At 38.4% G+C, this 14,212-nt stretch overlaps 1 long non-coding RNA gene across 1 annotated transcript; it reads right to left on the minus strand.

Moving 5' to 3' along the window:
- Window positions 1-28: 28 nt before the first annotated feature.
- LOC121899392 lies at window positions 29-566 on the minus strand. The gene is made up of 2 exons (XR_006096691.1): window positions 480-566; window positions 29-284 (listed from the first exon to the last, which is right to left on the minus strand). It is a non-coding gene; the product is annotated as an uncharacterized LOC121899392 (long non-coding RNA).
- Between the last annotated feature and the right edge of the window lie 13,646 nt (window positions 567-14,212).

The following is a 14,212-nucleotide window of genomic DNA, read 5'->3' on the forward strand; positions in this document are numbered from 1 at the left end:
AATATAAGAGAAGGAAAAGGTGAAATAATTGATCAAATCGATATAGTTTTTATTGGATGAATGATAATAAACAAATGCTTACGTTACATTACTCACAGTACCTACATATTACAGAGAAAAAAAGTTATTGGAAAGGGTATACTGAGTATAAAAACAGTATGAAAAAATCTTAGGTCTATTCAAATATAATCAATATCAAAAGGAGAAGATGGAGAAGAGGAGGAAGAATTTGAATATGACTCTTGTAGTTAGCAGTCCTCCAGTATACAGTCTTTATGTTGTATCTGCCAAGATAAAAGAGACAGAATATACAGTTAAAAGTACATTTCTGCTGTCACTTAGAAACCATGTAAACTGTCAAGTGATATACTTTGGTCCCAGTAGTCACATCATCATGTCAAGGCCTTTAATTCAAACCTGGACATTAAAAAAATAACAATCTCATGCCAGATTTGGACTTGAACAAAACAACAGCTTACCTTGGCAGATGAAAGGCAATTTATCAAAGCAGTGGGCATCCTGCCACTTGTAGGTGTTTGACTCATTGACCCAGATGATCTTCCCACAGTGGTTGTTAACAGGGTCGATGGGGAAGCTGCTATTCCACTCATTATATTCAACTTCTGTATCTGAGGTCCACATCCAGGGGACATTGCAGCCAAAGATGGATCTCTCCAGGCCGATCCACACCCCTCCCTGCAGGTTTATGTTTCCACAGTTCTCTTCCAGGAGCAACTTAACATCCTCCTGCACTGTCTCGTTGGTTATCTGAACCAGGGAGGAATTCTGTCCATGGCAGTGCTTCAGGGCACCAATCCAGGTTTTAGCGCTCTCGTAGAATCGGAGACCTGCACCATGTCAACACAAAACACAAAAGCAAGGTGAGATTTAAAGATACACACACACACACACACACACACACACACACACACACACACACACACACTGCACATCCTCACATCCTCTGTCCTTTTCTATAAAGGCCATTCAACTCACCATGATATTCAGGAGTGTTTTATAGATCTTACACCAGGAGTATGTTTTGGGAATGCACAAATTTGGGAATACATTTGACTGAGGTGGATTAACATAATTTCTACTTTTGATAGAAATAATCTGGGTTATATTGTATTTTTTGTTGTATTTGTTGTTTTTTTTCATCAGATTGAAGAATAGAATTACTCTGAAGGTCATGGAATATTTGGTTTTCAATTTACTTATGGTTTTGAAGATAAAATATTATTATAAGGTGAATACATCTTGAAAACTACTATTATAACAACTATAGGACAGTTATATTGTGTAAAACAAAAGTACTTGCCTGTACTGTTGCCATTAGTAGACTTACAGGTGATAGAGTGTTGAGTAGTGTTTATTTCTGTATTGTTTCTTTTAAATTGTATGTTCACTGTCCTATTATGTATTGATGGCACAGAGAAATGTATTGTGCCTCTGTGGAAGAAAAATATACAGCTGATGAAAAAGCTTTTAAAATGTATGACACAAACATGCTGGCCCCTACAACTCATCACTGGCAGCAAATTTGAAAATCAACACTGCAGCATTACATTTTATAATTGTTATATTTTTTCTTGCTAACGAGGAGGATATACACAAGACTTATTTACCCATGAAGGTTGATACACTCGTCCTTGGCATTGAAATGTTTGCAACAGTGTTTTGCAGATTCTCCCTGTTCTGGTCCACCTAGGCAAACTTCAGAATCACTGTGACATGGCTTTACACACCCTGATAAATGGAAGCATTGAGTATTAAAAACAAAACACAGAAATGGTTAAAGTGGAACTGCAGATGCATATTGAAACCTGGACATACTTGCTGAATCCTTTTCTCTTGGCAAATGTGCAACAGACATTTACTGTAAGATTTAACTTCAATTCAAGAAATCTTGAGAAGCAATCTTGCTAAAAACAGACAAGTGAAGAAAACAGAATTTGTCAAAAAATCTGCAGTGCTTACCTTTTACGTCCTTTAGATTTATATCAAAAGTGTTGGATTCATAGAGGAGGTTTTGGTCAAAACCTTTTTTGTTCCAGTTGTTTGGCTCATGGCATCCCTGGGGCAGGACCATGACTTTCACTTTTCTATCCAAGGGCTCGCAACATTTCAGTTTGAAAATCCACCTGCCAGCTCTGCAATGGAGTGTAGCAGTCCATTGATCAGGGTGCCTCTTGCACTCCGTGCTGAGAGTGGAATTGACTCCTCCTAGTGGCCATTGACTTGCTTTTCCTGAAACCAAGGGCAGCTGGATTGTTGCTGTAACGCAGATCACATCAGCAGTTTAGTTAGTAGTTCTTTATTGGTTTCTGTATTTCTTTACTTATTCACTAATAAAATTAATATGTTGAGGAAAATATGTAGATAGATAAATAAATACAGATGTAAAGTAATGTAATACAGTATGCTTTATTTATTCCCCATTCCTGTGAATTTGTATCCTTTTTTTTGTATCTTTTTTTCATTCATTATTCACATTTATGTTTTAATCTTTTTAATTATGAATTGATTAAATGACATACTAAGTTAGCCAGGTCCACCTATGACCTTTTTATAAAAAATCTGCAGTGATATAAAATTTAATTAAACATAAAGAATCTTTTAAAAAACTAACAAAACCCCCCATTAAAGTGCCTGCAACCTAAATTGCAGTGTTCCTTTAACCTCAGATGTGGATTAGACAACACTTTTTTGAAATGTAATTTCAAAAAAGCACCACAAACTAAATTCCATTCACTTCTGTTTCATTGGGATGGTGATTGAAATGTCAGATATCTCAAAACACGATTAAGTAAAACCTAAATATATTTGCATGGCTTGATACCACTAGAGGTGGGTAAAGAAACTGTTTTTTAAATTTTTATTTGGGTGAACTGTCCCTTAACGGATTCTAATAAGGCAGTTATGAACATACCCAGCAGCAGTGGTAGATAGATCAAATGTGCCATGACCTGTAAACATACAGAAAAAAAAGTTTAAAGTGTGAGGAAAGAACACACCTGAGATGCAGATCACTGAGCTCATATCAAAGGGAATTTCATAAATAGATGTGTCAGGTGCCTCTAACATGGTTGTTAAATTTACATAACCAAACGGCGTGACTGTGTTTCTTCTGTTCTGTAACTTTGGCAGTCAAATACTCAAATTATGGGGGGCTCAAAGTCCAGCTGTGAGAACAGTTAAGTGATCCTCAGTTAGCTCAAGAACCCAGTTACTTGGGTTACTCTGGACTTTAAAAGATTTTGAAATTTCTTTGCAGACAGCACATCACAGTGGTGATAATGAACCACTGATCAGATCACATGACTAACTGTGACTTGATGGTGCACCCATTAGCTGACAAAGACCCACAAATCTCTTTTGGTAAAATAGATTCCCCTCCGCAGAGGATGACCAAATATCCAATGTGGATTTTGGAAACAGCTAAACTACTGCACTAATAATTTAGTTCTCTTAAGACTTCAACTGGTGAGTGGTGGGCTACTGGTCACACAGAACACAGTGTGCTCCTCTTATTGTCTAAACACATGAAAGGAAAACAGTACTAAAAAAAGAATTCTAATTTGCATAAGTCTTTGCATTTGCTTTGAGTTGCAAAAGAACAGACAATGGGCCTTATTTTCGTGGAGGTGCAACGACCAGTTCAAGCAGCGCTCCGACATGCTTTGTGTGTCTGTGTGGTATTTTTGGTCACCAGCGCAGAGCGCACGGTGCACAAGTGGGAGGTTCATTCAAATGAAGCAGCACAAAGACAGATGTTGTATTTTGGGTGAAGTTTGGTCCAAGATGTTGCCATGAAAACAGACGTCTCATAGCAACGTCTGTTTTTGGCGCAACGTCAATCCGCTGATGCTTTAGTGATTTTATCAACAGAATCAAACTAAATACTTGCTGCTGAAGTGTTGCAACAACGTATTGATGCTTAAAATATAAATTATGTATTTCAATTAAACACCCTTCAACCAAAATCGGCACAGATAATAACGTTTAATGTGGTTGAAGCAGAAAAAGCCAGTTAATCAGTTTGCATTGATCTATAAATGAATGTAGGTGATTCTTACAGTATTTGCTGTCGACAGCTGTTTATACTGTATGAGAAGCCTCTCATTCAGTTCATTAAATCTCTGCAGCATCTAAGGGCAGCAGGACAGATATGTTGATAAATCCGCAGCCTCTGAGAAGTGTCGCGCCAGAGCGCAGTGCTTTTACGCACGGCCGTTCACTGTAAAGTACCTGTTGTCACCAGGCTGATACAGTATAATCACACACACCTCTACAAACATCAGTCTGGTCGGTTATAATTCGATATTCTGCTTTTTTATGAAGGAGACGTCGGGTTAGCAGCTCATCAGCCTCTTCTCTAACTTTCTTTTTGGCAAAAATAGCGTCTCATATTTTATCCTTGAAACACATCGTGGTGCAAACGCTGTTGTATAACATTAATTACTTAACTAAGTGACCAATACAATCGTATAAACGGCTTCACCAAATCAATTTCTTTATTTTCTATTTCTGTCGATATTATAGTAACTAACTGATGAAAAAAACCTACTCCAGCTGTCTTTGGTTACAGATTTGTGGTGATGTGTGTTCATGTTGTGACGCTCTGAACCATCCAGACATTTAATGAAGAAAAGCTTTCCGTTTGTTGAGTTGTCGTTATCACGTTTAACTGTGATTAATTTGATACAACTGTGTCAGAGCTTTGAGAGCAGTGATGTGACTGGCTAAGAGCTGATCTTTATTCACCTTCACTCATACATGAACCACAATAGCAGCTGCGTATGGAGACGCCCAAACAGTCCGTGCGCCTGCGGTGAAAATAGGTCCCAATATGTTAAAGTAAGTAAAATTGGAGTATTAAAGTGTCATGAAATAGATTTTTGTAGAATTTTAATAGACAAACACCTAATGTTTATTACAAAGTGTAACATCACAAGGAAATAAGTTTTTTTTAATCATCCACAGTTTTCTCCAATTTAAATATCTATTTTACTGAATTCATACATTTGAATGAAATAATTCAACAGGATTAACCAAACTGAATACAGTGTCTTTTATTATATTAAAGCTGTTTTAATGTATAATAAACTTACCCAATCAATGAGGACTCATAACTGGCTCTCCTGATTGTGATGGCAGGGTGGGCAGGGAAATATAAACAGCTTTTACAGTACATCACTTTATAAAGCTGTGTACCTCTTCCGCTTTAAGAAACACACCCACACATGGATACTCATTTGTTTAAAAGGTGTGTCTTGCAGCTGAAAAGTCAGCCTGTCTAGTTAGGTGACTAAGGTAATTAAATACCAAAGACACAGTATTTTTCCTGCAGTCCAACTGTCTTTTAATAAATCACTAAGGTGTATGCATATGGGCTCCCCGAGCTCTGCAGCAAGAGGAGCCCCTTGAACAGCTCACACAAACACTTAATACTTCCAGCCTCCATCCAACACAACCGTCAACACAAGCACCTTGTGTGCAGTCACACTTCACTGTCTGCAGACACCTGTTTGCTGCAAGATAATCAATAATGATACCAAATGGAGTCATGCTGGTCTTGTACAGTTTCTAGTTCTTCAACAATCACTTCTTAGGGTCGGGGTCACACCGCGTATCATGCACTTTAGCACCTTTCCTATTTCTTCTTTCCTAACAGACGAGACATTCATTTCACCTGCACAAACAAAGTGCGAGACATCTTGGCAAGACATTTTGCTTAAAACAGAACAATATGATTATAACATATAAAGGTCAATAGACAGGCTCAATAGTGCATCATGTTCTTTAAGGACAAAACTGATTGGTTGAATATACTTCTATACCAGATTAATGATCATCAAAATATTATACAATAATATAGTAATTTCTCCAACAGTACACTGTAATTAATTTACTGTTATTCACCTGTGGGGCGAGCAACAGTAAATTAAAAAAAATCCCTGCAGACACATTGCATGTGTAATTTGGATACGGTATGTATTTTCTTAAAAAAATGGAATTTTGGACATGGGGCTGTGAGGCTAGGAAGCGGGACAGCTCAGAGTACTGCTGGAATGACTACCGTGATCTGCGCTATCATCTTCTGACGCTGTGGTGTAATTTTATGAGTCTCATGAGTTGCTAAACGGAAAAGAACCTAATGGCGCAGAATGATTATGACAAGTATCATAAGTAATAAGTAGTAGTATGTTGAATTGTCATTATAATGAATATATAACCTCACAGACCACATATAATCAATGAAAGGGCACAAAAAAATGTTAAAAGAATCTCACTTAATGCACTGGATAAACTGGAGGGTATGTTTGTGTTAAACTTCACTTTAAATGTGTGTTAAACTTCACTTTGAAATGTGTTTGTATCAAACTCAGTGTTTCAAAAAAAAAAGGAAAAAAAAGAGTGACTGTGGGAAAGGAGCGAGAAAAAGGGGGGTGTGAGGAGGCAAGTATGGCAGTGGAGAGAGAGCCAGGGGAAGCTCTGACAATAATGGTTATATGATCCTTAGCAGTTACAAAAAATAGCTGGATGGAAATGGTCATGCCAGGTATGACCAGCTCGGGCCAAAACCTATTTCAGAGATTTTGGGCCAACAACAGGTGACGTAAAAAAAATAATATTGTGGTTGGCCATGTATGAAGAGGATGGACACAAGGCATGACCTATGCTGACCCAAGGGTATATAAGACAACACCCTCAGTTGCGAAACTCAGAGCAACGGGGTGGTCTATTATGAACACTGTATTACTCTCCTTTTTTGCCTGGCATTAAAGTACATTTTTGCTGCTCAGAAACTCTGACTCCTGATTTTTGAACAACAAAAAGAAGTTTGGCCTTGACTTTTTTCAACAGAGACCCAGCGGAACTGATACGACAACGCCACACTAATGCATGCCTTATCATCTTCGTCAATGACAAATATGACCTTCTCTTCAAAATCAAGGATGATGAGCACAATCGTCGGGCAGCAAAACATCGACACATCCCAAATGTTTTCCCCAATCCCGAAAACAAGTTCCCAGGAGCTGCTGAGTTCAATGAACTCAATGGTTGAAAACACAAGTTAGTCGGGTGCAGGGTGACGTCAAGGGAGAAACGTCAACCAACGTGGACACTGGCATGGCAAGCGGGGACTATGTCTTCCAGCATCCAGAGGCAGATACAATGCTGCTCTCTGCCTATGCTAAGCTGAGGATCAGGAACTACACTAGAACAGTTGTACTAGACTGTGAGGACAGGGATGTGTTTGTCCAAGCGGCTTAGGTCTCGCAACAACTCCAAGGTGATCTGCTGATTAAATGCAAGCATGCGTTCATCAACTGCTGTGCTATGCTCTCAAAAGAGGTTGCAGACATCATCATACCTCACCTCAGGGATCTATGGGCATGAGAAGAAGAGGGTGTTGCAGAAGGCGATGACTGATCCTGAGGCAAGAGAGGTCCTGGGATGAGTGGGGGAGAATCTGGAGTTAGAAGACGGAGTCAGAGCTGATATGAAAGCATTTGTCCTCTCCATCGTCTATGCTGAGAGTGTAGATGTTACCTGCGGGCAGGCCAGAGCTTCCAAGTGGCACAAACTGAGGAAGAATTGTACAATGCGTCTGCCACCTGACGATTACTCGTTGGATCTTCATGTAGTAAGGACAAACTATATTGCATCTTGCCAGCTCCATTACAATCTGCTCGAGCATCCCTCTCCCATTGGTCATGGCAGGGAACTCGTGAATGGGAAGTGCTGACCAGTGCATCACATCCTTCCCAATTTACCCCAGCAGTTCACACTTCATGACTGTTCAGATGAGAGTAGTAGCAATAATGAGAGGAGGGACTGTGGAGAATCAACAGATTCAGATGAAGAGTAGCGGTCCATGTCCTAATCATTGTAAAGTTGCAAATACAAAAAAATCTATTTCATGTCACTTTAATACTTTTTTCGATTATATATAGTAAATAGTGGCCACTTACGAGCTATCCTCGCATGTGTGCGTTCAGAACAAGCGGCAATCTCTGGGGCTGTAAAATAAAGCCAATGCGGAAGTGCCAAAGACTGCAGTTCCTTGAATGGCCACTTGAGGCAGGCTCCAAAAGCAAGTCATTCCCCGTAGACCCTCTTTGTTAAAAAGCCCAACTTTACAGCAGAAATAAACATGGTACAAAGAACAGGTTTGGTCTCTATAGCTAACTTCCCCATTCATGACAACTGTGCGAAGGACATGGCTGCTTTGAGTGACAGGTCCGCCAGCCGCTAGATGGCTTGTTTCAGCCATTCGGCCCGCCTCTTTGCCCATTTTTGATTGGCTTGGAGCTAGGCTGTGTCACGCACTGCCATGATGGCAACGGCCGGAGCGCTCGCCTTGAGCTTCAAAACCACTCTTTAGAAACCAACGGGTAACGTCACAGTAACTACATCCATATTTTTATACAATCTGTGTTTCAGAAACATGTAAGTGGATCGTGTAACGTAACCTTCTGTGCCTTTGAGTTTATATTAGCAATGTGAATATGTTTGGTTCAGATCAAAGCTATTAGCATAAAGTCCGCTAGCCACATGCTAACACTTGCTGTAGTAATTGTAATCAGTGGCTGTTACTGCCATGGTGGGAATGTAATTGCTCACATATTCTGATATTCGTACTCTAGCTGTACCACTGTGCATGTTAGGATTAACAGTGATGTCATGATTATTATTGAAGTGCCTTATGACGGCGGCGGTCTCATGCTAAAGTGTACGTGGCTTTGTAATACAAGTGACTTGCTAATCAGCAGTTTACCTCAAGGTTAAGTAGAGTTATGAGAGGTGCTGTTAGGATTTATTAGCATTAGCACTACTTAATGATTCCTGTCAGCAGTGTTGTTGCCTGTGAGCTAATGTTGTTCGTTTATTCTTGTTTGTAGAACCACACACACCTGTATATACCTACCTGTTGGTATTAATAAACCATTGAAGAGAGCATCCCAGCATCCCTTTGCCGATGCACCACAGTGGTCACCTACCCCCTAACTAGCTACAGGTACAGTTTGAGCTATCATCCTCCATTACAGTTAACAAATCAGTATCTTCAAATAATTGGCTTAAGAACATTAACAATTACAGGTTCAACCTGAAAATGTATTATGTTGCCCTTAAAACATAAAGAGTCATTTCTGAGTCCATGGACTAGTACAACCTAAACTGTCAACAATTTTTTAAAAAAAGTGTCTCTTTTAGTAGGAATCCAAATGGGACCTTTAATTGTTTTTAATTGGGAAATTACATACCCAAAGTTGTCCAGTTTTCTGTGAAAGTGCGGTTGTCACAACACCCGTAACACCCATGGCTGCGACGTGCCTGGTGATCTGCATCTCAGATATTTTTTTTCCTCACATTTTAAACTTTTTTTTCCATATGTTTACAGGTCATGGCACATTTGATCTATCTACCACTGCTGCTGAGTATTTTGCGAACTGCCTTATTAGAATCCGTTAAGGGACAGTTCACCCAAATAAAAAACAAAACAAAACAATTTCTTCACCTGCATCTAGTGGTATCTAGCCATGCAGATATAGTTAGGATTTACTTAATCGTGTTTCGAGATATCTGACATTTCAATCGCCATCCCAATGAAACAGAAGTGAATGGAATTTAGTTTGTGGTGCTCACTGAAAAATTACATTTAAAAAATGTGTTGTCTCATCCACAGGTCTGTGGATTATCTGAAGTAACAGGAACACTGCAATTTAGGTGGCAGGCACTTTAATGGAGGGATTTTTGTTAATCTCTCATTAATCTCTCTTCCTTTATGTTTAATTACATTTTTATTACTCGGCTTTGTTGAATACTCAATTACGGCATTCTATGGTCTGTTATTTCTGAATAGCAGGCTGCTGCCATGAATAGCAGACTGTTGCTAAGGATGCAATTCTGTTCATAGTCTCTGGAGGACCATGTCAAATCATATCAGAAAGAAGTCCAGTTAAATTACCAACTACAGCTCATTCGCAACACGTTGTGGTAAAAAAAAATGTTTGCGACAATGTCTGTGACTGGGCACAGATGTGACAGCAGCCCGAACAGCTACTGGGCTCCAACCATTACAGAAAGAGAAAAGTTTAGCAAGATCCTGTCCTCCAATCCAGGCAACAGCAGCAGATCTGGTGAGCGCCTCTCTTAGTTGTGTATCACTACACACTGACTTAAGTGATAAAAGGTAGTGATAGGCTAATATTAATATTGTTACCAGTTGAAACATTAGTAGCAATTGTGTTTCCAGGTGTGTCAACTGCAAAGCCCTGCCAGGAAGGAAACAGATGAGTGACAGAAACGTCATGATCTTAAGAAGGCTACAGAGCTTTCATAGATATTTACGTTGCTATGCACGCAGTTCCAACAGTAGAATCTAACAGACAATTTTTTAGCGGAAGCAATAAAATAATTTTTAAATCAATATTTTGTCAGATTATTGATTTCTTTAGTAAATAGCCCTGTTATAAGCAGGACAATATACAGCAAGTGGGTCATTATTGCAAAAAGAACCCCAACAGAGTGATGCAGGACCAAGACGCGAAGTGGAGCGCTCGCTGTAGACATTATCCCTTACTTATATCACTGCAGATTTTTTATAAAAAGGTCATAGGTGGCCCTGGTTCACTTAATATTGTAATAAATCTGAGTTCGAATAGAGACCAGAAGTTATGTAGGGTAAATGTCAGAGACCTCAGAACAAACAATACCTGACCACAAAGAATAGCAGGCAAAGCAATAATCTTTATTAAATTAAGATCAATTAGAAAAGGGTCCAAGGAATTTGACTAGATAGGAGAGTTATCAAACTTTAGGGGGGGGGATCAGGACTAGACACACTATAAAAAATATACACACCAACATCCAGGGATGCAAAACACACATCAGGGATAAGACCACATCACTACAGACTTGAGAACCCGTCACACTACACACAGTGGAGTTACACTTTTAAGTTATAAGAAAGAGGGTGCGACCAATACAAAGTCTCCCCACGCCCGGGACCTAACTCAACCCCACCCAGCTTGTGGCAACATCCAACTCGGGGCACCACAGCTCCATCGAAAAACAACAAAAACAACAAAAAATACAATATAACCCAGATTATTGCTATCAAAAGCAATAATGATGCTAATCCACCTCATACATACTTAAATATTGTTTAAATGTATTCCCAAATGTGTGCATTCCCAAAGTATACTCCTTGTGTAAGATCTATAAAACACTCCTGGATATCATGGTGAGTTGACTGGCATTTGTAGAAAAGGACAGAGAATGTGAGGATGTGCAGTGTGTGTCTCTCTGTGTGTGTGTAAATGTGTATTCTGTAAATATAAACACCTTCCACAAATACAAAAAAAGATTTGTAAGCTCACAAAAATATTTTGCAAATATAAAACGGATGTGCAAATACAAACTAATTTCTCAAATAAAAAATAATATCTGTGAATACATTAAATTAATTTAAAAATAAATGAAAAGCATTTGTGAATATCTTCCTAACATTTACAACTTTCCAACAGGAATCTTTATTTGTGAATCGACAAAACATTTGTGGATCTCAGTTCTACGCTTGTGGATTTGCTTTTTACACGCATTTTACACGAGTATTGAGACAAACATTCCGCTGGTCCGAATGAAAATCCACTCGTATCACTCCGTCATTTTCGGATAGCACGTGATCACCTGCTGACGACGTCATTTCCGCATTTCCAAGTAAGAGCATGCAGTCTTTCTATGCTTTCTATGAGCTGTTTTTTTTTCCGGCGATAAGTAACGTGCATTTATTGTTTTATGTTAATGTCATACAGTGAGTATTAGTGTGTGTTTATTTGTTTTATGTATATTATCTAGCTCACACTTTCGTATACATTCTGTTTGAGTATGAAGGGCTCGAGGATGCTTGTGGGCTCTCCAAAGCAGCTTGGTTGCTTCTTCAGTTAGCAGCTAGCAGCCACCTCATCCTTTATATTTGTCATTTATTCTTTCAGGTGGGTAAAAGTCACAAAGCACTTCACATCTTATTAGTAGTCTACTCTAACTAATGTAGTTCTAATGTCTGTGCTGAACCGAACCGTGTTTAGTTAGATAGGTGTTTTGTTTGTTTTATTCTCTCCACAACCGTGCACCTGATAGACTTGGAACTGTGCACACCGCTACTTCTTACTAGATCAACAGCCAATGGTTTCCATGGCAATTACATGAAAACCTTTGTTTCCAAAGAGGTAAATGAATGAGAACAAATAAATGTTACAAAATCCATTTTAAAAAGTAATCAAGTACAAAAGACACATACACAGACAAATGTGCACAGAAAGTATGAAAGCTGAAAGAAAATTATCATTCGTCCATATCATAAACTTACAATACACAGAAAAACTAATCTGCCCATGATAGCGATACATTGACAAAACAGCTATAAACAAATCACAATGTAAGCTCTCCTCTTTGTGGTCTTGATTTGATCTTTGTGATCTTGTTTCCCTCGAAACTAAACAAAAAAAAAGAAAAGAAAAAAATTAAATAATAATAATGATAATAACAATAATAATGATAATAATAATAATAATACCATATATGGTTTCACCTACATTTATGTTGAGAAGTCTACAATTGTCTACAATTCAGTATGAAGTTTTTTAGGAATCAACAGTCAGATTTTTGTTTCATGAAAGTATTATCATATCTTGTGATACTTGCTGTTCATTTTAAGGTTCATTACAGTTTTTCCACTCCCATGTGTTTAGTTGAGGAGAAACACCCTGCTTAGGGCAGAACTGAGTAGAGTTGAATTTGAAAAAATGCAGACGTCCACAGGTGTTGTCAACCTGCTTATTGAGACCGCAACTTATAAATTTCATGCAGTTGAAAGACTAAACAAAATCTGGCCTAGCATTGTTGTGTGACATGGTGAGTGCATAGCATGTCTTACAAACATGAGGGTGCAGGTCCAATTCCACCCATTGCTGATTTTAATCTTAATCTAGATTTTTCAATAGCGTTCAGCTTCCAGTAATGCAAAAATAAATCAGCTTTCAGCAATCACACGCAATTTCTTCAGAAATTGCATTTTCCAGTTATCAAATCAGATTCCTCCACGATCCCTAAACACCAATTGCGACTCAGCTGTCAAACTTTAAAATCTGTTTCCCTCTCTGTCACTGTCAGCTGTCATTCCAGAGCAATCATCGAGACTCAGTGGGTCATGCTGCTGCATGCGTGCATCTGTCGTCATGCAAGTCGTTGTATCAGTACGCCACAAGCTATGATCTGAATACGGCCTACTCATATCAAGGTTGCTCCTCTGCCTCTTATCTCATTTCCCTGCTTTTTGGCTATCCTTTGCATCGTCATTGGCCTTTTCCCATCATAGGGGACGTTGGCCCTTCTCCCTGCTTCATGTAATATCCTTTTCATTCTTCTCACACCTTGAGTCTGCATATTTTGGAGCATCCTAACACTATGTCTTTGCAATGGTCTTTGACTAGCTGGTTATCATGGTACTACAATCAATGTATCAACACATCTGCTTCTGTTATTAGGGCTACTGGGTGTGTCCCCCCAGACTGACACTGTTTTATGTCAACTTTTTCACCATCCAGATGAATCACAGGCTGCAGTTCTACTATGGAAAGGGGGACAATTACCTGGTAATGTGCAACAGTCTGTGGCCTTTTGTCTCTTATTGTCTAAAAGTCTAAGAAATGTATTCATTTTTTGTCACCATTTTTTCATTTGCTAGTTTTACTATATAGTTATACAATATAATATCATCATTCATTAATTCATATGTAATTTATATTTCATTTGGAGTTCCTAGTGACTAAATATTCTATTGCTATTCACTTATGATTTCATAAACACAAAATTGAATCGCATGTATCAACCTTTCATTACACATTATTCATCATTTCTTAAATTTGTACCAGGATAAAATCCAAATCTAGTGCTCTATTTGTTTCTAGCAGATAATTATTAATCACCAGATTCAATTTTAATTTTGGGGATGCATTTCATTGCAAAAAGAATACAAACTGTTGCATCAAAGCCTAGTTTTGAGTCAACTCCAGTCAGTCAATTGTCAAAAAAGACAATGCAAAAAGCAAGAGAAAAAGAAAGAAAAGAAAAATAATCAAAACAGAAATTTAAACACTTTAAATGTGCAAGAGGACATACCCAGTCACACAAAATTCTA

The sequence above is a fragment of the Thunnus maccoyii genome, chromosome 6 (assembly GCF_910596095.1).
Source record: "Thunnus maccoyii chromosome 6, fThuMac1.1, whole genome shotgun sequence".
Taxonomy (NCBI): Eukaryota; Metazoa; Chordata; class Actinopteri; order Scombriformes; family Scombridae; genus Thunnus; species Thunnus maccoyii.